The sequence below is a fragment of the Engraulis encrasicolus genome, unplaced genomic scaffold, assembly GCF_034702125.1.
Source record: "Engraulis encrasicolus isolate BLACKSEA-1 unplaced genomic scaffold, IST_EnEncr_1.0 scaffold_489_np1212, whole genome shotgun sequence".
NCBI lineage: Eukaryota > Metazoa > Chordata > Actinopteri > Clupeiformes > Engraulidae > Engraulis > Engraulis encrasicolus.
Genome location: NW_026945796.1, coordinates 17,501 through 25,609, shown reverse-complemented (window position 1 = coordinate 25,609; position 8,109 = coordinate 17,501). Strand labels below are relative to the sequence as shown.

Here is an 8,109-nt window from a genome sequence, read left to right as displayed (position 1 = left end):
TAATAGTCCACAAGTTAATAAGACAAAAAGTCCCTGAGGCGAGCGGGTGGTCTCCGCCTCTGGTCTAGTCATGGAGGCCGAAGGAGTCTCCCCATGCACCAGGGGAGGAGAGAGTGAGAGGTGTTCAGGGTGTATGTGTGGGTGGGTACCCAAGCATGTCTGTTACCCCTGGTTGGTGGCTGGCCTGCATTTGATTGTGTGTGTGTGTCCTGTGCGAGGAGGGGAAAGGGGGACTGTCTGTGGGGGTGTCTGCATACATGTATCCGTGGTCAGGTGTGGCTAGTGGTCGTGTGGTCATGGGGCGTGTGGAGGGGGGGGTTGCCGTGTGGTACATCACCTCCCCAAGTCGCTCCAGCACTTGACCGTGGCCTACCCAGCGGCTGTCCAGTTTCGCGCAGCACCCCTTCCTCCGCTGCCGGCTGTAGAGTCGGACCAGTTTGCCCACCTCCAGTTCTCGGCTCCTGTGGTGCAGGTTCATAATTTCTCCTCTGCCACACCGCTGCTAAGCACCAACACCCTCAGTCCTGATCTGAAACAGAAGTGCAACAAGAAAATACTACATTAGCAATATACAAGATCTTAAATACAAATGCATGCTTCAGAGCCATCTAGGTTATTTAGTGGCGCCCGCAGTCCAACTGATATTAAGGTCTGAGGCCATAGCCACACACAGTTTTGAAAATGGCCATTTAAATTAATTGATGCCTGTATCATCATTTACAACCTAAACATATATTGGAAAACATTCATTTTCATTATTATCATCTGTACAGAGATTCAAAAATGCATCACTAAATTTGACAATAGCAATTTATTGATGATTGGACTAATATGTAACAATGCATCAGTAGGACTATGCCATTTATTAATCTCACGAACCTTTGCAATGACAACGTATGCCACAAGCAGTCAGGTCCATCAAGTCACCAAGGTCAAGTTATCCAGCCGTTCTAATGGAGGAATCGCAGTTCAAAGCCAATGAAATGCTCCCGGAACCAAGCACCATTTAGCACCTTTAGTCCTGATCTGAAACAGAGAAGTAGAGATATACTATGTATTAAATACAATGCATTTATGATCGGGGTAATCATCATATGATGCATCAGTTGGGCTACACCATTTACTACTAATAAAAGTAGCTTCATTTGTATAGCACAATTTATACAACACATGCAGCTCAAAGTGCTTTCACAATTGGGGGAACATTTTTTGGCAGCATTCATGCAGGTGGCTAGACCAACAGTATTAAGTGGTGGAAAAATAATGAAGTCAGAATACAGCATAAATGTCACCAACCTTTTAATGACAACATGCACCACGAGGGGAGTCGGGTCCTTCAAGTCACCAAGGTCAAGTTGTCCAGCCGTTCTAATGGGTGAATCCCAGGTCAAAGGCAACGGAATGCTCTCTGTTCCAAACACCAACACCTTCACTACTGATCTGAGACAGAGAAGTACAGGGAAATACCATATTAGCGATATATGTATGAAATACAATGCATCTAGGATCGGGGTAATATCTAACGATGCATCAGTTGGGCTACACCATTTACTACTAATAAAAGTAGCTTTATTTGTATTGCACAATTCATACAACAAATGCAGCTCAAAGTGCTTTCATCGTTTCGGGGGAAAATGTTGGCAGCGTTCATGCAGGTGGCTAGATCAACAGTATTAAGCAGTGGAAAAATAATTAAGTCGGAATACAACATAAATGTCACCAACCTTTCAATGACAACATGCACCACGAGGGGAGTCGGGTCCTTCAAGTCACCAAGGTCAAGTTGTCCAGCCGTTCTAATGGGCGAATCCCAGGTCAAAGCCAACGGAATGCTCCCTGTTTCTAAACACCAACACCTTCACTCCTGATCTGAAAAGAAAAGTACAAGTAAATTCTTTATTGGCAATATACAGTGTACTAAATTCAAATGGTTCAGACTCTAAAAGAGCCAGACAAACACCCAGGGAATTAGTGGAGCCCGACTGCTAATGTTTAAGGCCACACCCACACACAGTTCTCTGACAATATGTTAAAATTTCCATTACAGATTGCAACCTAAAAGAACAATTGAAACATTATTTTTTCTGCATAGTTTCTTTTAAGAGAAAAGAATATATCAATAAGCATCAAAGATCTGGAACACCTATGCACAGCCAGGTTCCAGGTGCTGGTGAAGTGCAGTTATCAGTAATCCATAGTAAGAAAAGAAGGATCACCGCACACTGGTGGACTTAGTTTTTGCTGTTTTATTTAGGTGAACAACGCGTTTCGCATTGCGCTTCGTCAGGTTCACTTTGACATTCGCATACCTCCCACAGGTGAAATAGGTGATTACCGGGTCACATGACCTCACCAGAATACCGTGACAGATCACAATAAAAATAGTAATAAAAATATCAATAAGCATATTTGGAACCAACATTTCTACTTAAGATTCTCACAGACCTTTAATAATGCTAAATCTGATCAAAATGACCATGCACACACCCACTATGATATACTCCACAAGGGGGTCTGATCTCACAGGGGTTAAAATAGAATAACAATGAATGAAAATTATACAAATTCTGTGGTCAATTACTTACAATCACAGAGATGTTGGCGGCAGCAGGCCTACGTTAGTCATTGAAGTTAACTGCAAAAGATTTTAAGACATTCAGTGAACGTGCAGTAGCCTACAACATTATTTCACGAGAACATTTGTCAGGATCATGACGACAACTACAATGTTAAGATTAGTCCACTTGTGAATCACACATCCTAGACGAGCAAACACTTAATTTGCTGAGATTTTAGCGATTGACTTTCATGACCGTGGGTGACTTATTAGGTCTCGCAACTTGTTACATGCATGCAAAACGTCCCATGCTGCAAAACATTAGAAGTTCTAGTCGGAGGGGCTAAACACCGTGTTGTGGGATAAGACGGAGGGAAATTAGGCGCGAGAGACTGGTGCACCAGGCGGCTACCAGACGTGAGACAATCTGAAACCATGCTGCCGAATGGTGCTAAGCAATTATTACTTCAACCAAGAAAACCGGTGCTCCACTTTAAGTCGCCTGTTCCCTCAAAGTTCACAATAGTTAATTCCCTCAGACGGCCCACACATACCACAAACCAATATTTCGATAAACGAATATCTGCTTGCAATCGAGAGAAAGATGTTACCTGGTCGCCGCCTGGCATTATCTAAAGCAGTGCATGAACTCCCAAGCCCCCATACTTTACTCCCCATCTCGCCCTCATGAGCAGAGCATGTACAAAGTTTAAATAGAAAGCACTCATGACCCTGAATGGGTTACATTATTGACCCACACCAAAAACCTACATTTCGAACAGTTTGCAGACAGAGGAAACCGGCAACCGCAGTGTATTAGAACCAGTGCAACCGAGTATGTCCACCTGCGTGCGAAACTGGATTCACACATGCTACTTTCCATTAAAAATTAACTATCACATTGCCTAAACCTACACTTTCCCGTTAAATTCCCCAATGGCGGGGTATAGCTTACACAAACCGTCTTTTTTTGTCAAACTTTCATCTTCGATAGGGACACGGACCGTTAGCTAGCTAGCCTGCCAATGCCAACACCTGACTGACTGGCTAGTCGTTCATTTCATGGCCTTTTCGTAACAATCTTTTCAAGACAGTGTTTTAAAACATTGCGATATTAAGTACTCGCTAATGAGCGGATTATTCATTGGGATTTCCCCCCAGCAATTCTCTCTTACCTGTTTCTCTGCATGCGGCCGCCATCAATCCATCTTTTTTGAACAGGACACTGCTTCCAAGACGCATGCGCAAGGGGAGGTTCCAAATTAAAAGAACAAACTCATTTGTTTTGGTTTCATGAATGTTAGATAGATTCTAAATATATTGTGTTGGAACAATATTATTTGAATGCATTTGATATTAACCCTAACTCATTTCTGTTGGTTTCATAGACGTTTCATAATTATATTGTGTTGGAACAATGGTATCTAAATGCATTTGATATTTAACCAATCTCTTCAAGTAAATCAAGCACAAAAACAATGTGGCAAACCAAAGAAGGGCTTGGGTCGTTTTTATGAGTGTAACACGCATGTACATACACACACGCGCATGCACCTACGCACACGCGCCCGCACACACACACTCACACAAGCAGACATGCGCACGCGCGCGCGCGCACACACACACACACACACACACACACACACACACACACACACACACACACACACACACACACACACACACACACACAGTTTTAATCTCGGAAAGTGTGTGTGTATCTACTGTCATGAGCACTCTCTCTCCCTGGTAGCAACCTTAATTGCATTCAATTCTCTGCCACTCTGCTCACTCTCTCCCTACTCTGCCTAACGAGCTCCACCTGGCTCCGCCCTGCTCTGCTCTTGTTACCTGGCCAGCTGCACTGCATTTCCCACTCACCATCCTCACCTTGCCTCACTCTGTTCTAATTACTCTGCCAGCTGCACTGCATTTCCCCACTAACCTCTCCCAGTATATCAAGCCCTGTTTTTCAGCCAAGCCCTGTCAGATCGTCTTCAAACCCGGACCAGTAACCTGCCTGTCTACGCTCTGACTCCTGTCTGATTCCGATCCTCTTGACTGCCTCCCTGTTCTACTGCCCCGACTATCCCGACCTGCCTTCTGGATCTCGACTACTCTCCGATCTTCAGCCCCTCCGGTAACTCGATTCTGCCTTCTGTCTCTCACCACGATATTTGCCCAGCCCTGATCTGTACTTCTGCCTGCCATTCATATTGCTGTTGTGTGTGTGTTCCCCCAGGTCTCCGACCACCAGATGAGCGAGCCCAGACGCTTCACCACCCTCAGCCCGATACGCCGCTCCATCACTGGGGGACACACACACTAAGCACTTGGACTGGACACCCCCGAACATTTGGTGACCCCCGAAGCCCAGGTAACCCACAGGACCCTGAAAAACCCCAGAGCCCCAAGCACCCCTGGAACCCCTGACACCCCTGGCACTCCTAGCACCCCTGGAACCGGAACCTCCCAAGACCCCACGATCATCCTCACTCCTCTTCCCCCCTGAAACCTTAAATAAAGAACTCTGAATTTGAACTTGCGCTCTTGGGTCCTCTTCTGTCCGTGACAGAACGATCTGACCATCATGGACCCAGCGCACTCCCTGACCACGATGGAAGAAGAGCCAGAGATGACTGCCCTACAGCGACTGGAACGCTCTGAGGGAGACATAAATCGGATGGCTGGCGACATCGCTTCCCTTCTCCAGCTATTCAACCAGCAGCAACAACAGATCCAGCAGCAACAGCAACAGCTTCAGCAGCAGCAGCAACAGTTTCAGCTACAACAGCAACAGTTCCAACTGCAGCAACAACAGCTAGCCCAAGCCCTGCAACTACTCTCAAACCCGGCTACTCCACCTGCACTCCCCCCTGGTCCTTCTGTTCCTGTACCACCGACACTCCTTCATCCCTCCGCTGGAGGTCCCAATGCTGCAGGCCCGGCAGTGCTGCCACCAGATCCCCACACTCCTGAACCAAAGATTGGGAACCCGGAACGTTTTGATGGCAACCAGAAGCAAGTAAGACCATTCTTAAGCAGCTGCCGAATCCAGTTTGCACTACAGCCCAGGACTTTCTCAACAGAGGGAGCCAAGGTGGGGTATGTCATCACACATCTCACCGGTCGAGCTCGGTTGTGGGGAACGGCGGAATTCGACCGGCAAACCCCAGCCTGTGCCTCCTTCAGTGCCTTTGAGGAGGAGATGTTAAAGGTCTTTGACCTAGGCTCGCCAACAGCCGAAGCGGCACAAGCTCTGCTCACCATCCGTCAGGGCAATCGGACAGTGGCAGACTTCTCCATTGACTTTCGTACCCTGGCCAGTCAAAGCTTGTTTAACCCAGAGGCACTGGTGCAAGCCTTCCTCCATAGCCTGGCGGACTATATCAAAGACGAGCTTGTTTCCCATGACCCGCCCTCAACGCTTGATGCCGCCATTGACCTTGCCGTCCGCATTGACCGCCGTATACAGACCCGGAGGAGGGAGAAGGGCCGTCTCAGTCAACCTGCCATCCGCACTCGGGTCGATACCGCCTCTGTCCAGCCCCTGCCTGTCAAGTCCCAAAGCCAACTCAATCAGCCTGAGCCCATGGAGATTGGCCGTGCCTCTCTGACTCCCGAGGAGCGTCGGCGCCGTCTAAGCTCCAACCTTTGCCTCTACTGTGGTGGTGAAAATCACCGTGTCGCCACTTGTCCGGCAAAAGCCGCAGCTCACCAGGTGTAGGGGAGATCCGGGTGAGCTCAACAAATCTTCAGTCTCCCTCCATCCGAAAAACCCTGCTTCATCTCCGCCTTCAGCTTTCTGACAAGACTCATACATTGGCCGCCCTTGTGGATTCCGGAGCCGAAGCAAACATCATGGACCCTGAGCTTGCACGGCAACTGGGCGTGAACCATCATCAACTGACACAACCCATTCCTGCACGAGCCCTGGATGGGCATCATCTTGGCACTGTCACTCATATCTCCGCCCCTGTGACAATCCTGCTGTCAGGAAACCACCAGGAGTCCATCCAGTTTCACCTCCTACACTCACCTGGCCAACCACTCATTCTTGGATACCCGTGGCTCCGTCAGCACAACCCCCACATCGACTGGGAGACAGGAACAGTCCGTGAGTGGGGAAGGAGTTGTCACCAGACCTGTTTAAGGGGGGCCACCCTGCCCGTTCACCGGGAAAGACCTAGCGCTACCCCCGACATGTCCAATGTTCCGGCCTGTTACCACAGCCTGAAAGAGGTGTTCAACAAATCCAAGGCGACATCTCTACCCCCACACAGACCCTATGACTGCGCGATTGATCTCCTGCCTGGCACAGCACCTCCCAAGGGTCGTCTGTATTCACTGTCAGCCCCGGAAAGAAAGGCCATGGAGGACTACATTAATGACTCTCTTGCCGCCGGGATAATTAGACCGTCATCTTCCCCCGCAGGAGCGGGATTCTTCTTTGTCGGCAAGAAGGACGGTTCTCTTCGTCCATGCATAGATTACCGGGGTCTGAACGACATCGCGGTTAAGAATCGCTACCCACTGCCCTTACTTTCGTCTGCCTTCGAACTGCTGCAGGGAGCCACTGTATTCACAAAGCTGGACCTTCGCAATGCCTACCATCTGGTGCGGATGAGGGAGGGAGACGAATGGAAGACAGCGTTCAACACACCAACCGGCCACTATGAATATCTCGTCATGCCCTTCGGCCTCACCAATGCCCCAGCAGTTTTTCAAGCCCTAGTGAATGATATCCTCAGGGACATGCTAAATACGTTCGTATTTGTGTACCTTGACGATATTTTAATATTCTCAAAGACTCTGTCAGAACACACGCACCACGTCCAGTTGGTCCTGCGCCGCCTGCTGGAGAACTCTCTTTTCGTGAAGGCAGAGAAGTGCGAGTTCCATGCCAAAAACCGTTTCATTCCTGGGGTATGTGGTGACCGAGGGCAGCATTCAGATGGATCTCACGAAGGTGTCGGCTGTCACTTCCTGGCCAGTTCCTGAGTCTCGGAAAAAGTTGCAACAGTTCCTGGGCTTTGCCAACTTTTATAGGAGATTCATCAGAAACTATAGCACAGTGGCTGCACCCCTCACGGCGCTAACCAGCACTAAACAACCGTACCAATGGACATCAGCTGCTGATAAGGCCTTCAATATCCTCAAGACATGTTTCACTTCTGCTCCCATCCTCCAGATGCCAGATGCAGCAAGGCAGTTCGTGGTGGAGGTAGATGCTTCGGACGTGGGAGTGGGTGCAGTGCTTTCTCAAAGAGCAGCTGAGGATGGCAAGATGCACCCCTGTGCCTTCTACTCCCGTCGGCTAACCCCTGCCGAATGCAACTACGACATTGGGAACCGCGAGCTGTTGGCTGTCAAGCTCGCCCTTGAAGAATGGCGGCACTGGTTAGAGGGGTCAAAGGAACCATTCGTAGTGTGGACAGACCACAAAAACCTGGAGTATATCCAAACAGCCAGGAGGCTGAACTCCCGTCAACAGCGGTGGTCTCTGTTCTTTACGCGCTTCAATTTCACGCTCTCCTACCGCCCGGGATCTC

At 48.7% G+C, this 8,109-nt stretch overlaps 1 long non-coding RNA gene across 1 annotated transcript; it reads right to left on the bottom strand.

Annotated features, from left to right (window-relative positions):
- Positions 1–362: 362 nt before the first annotated feature.
- Positions 363–1,366, bottom strand: LOC134444260 (uncharacterized). The gene is made up of 3 exons (XR_010033906.1): positions 1,297–1,366; positions 880–1,026; positions 363–529 (listed from the first exon to the last, which is right to left on the bottom strand). It is a non-coding gene; the product is annotated as an uncharacterized LOC134444260 (long non-coding RNA).
- Between the last annotated feature and the right edge of the window lie 6,743 nt (positions 1,367–8,109).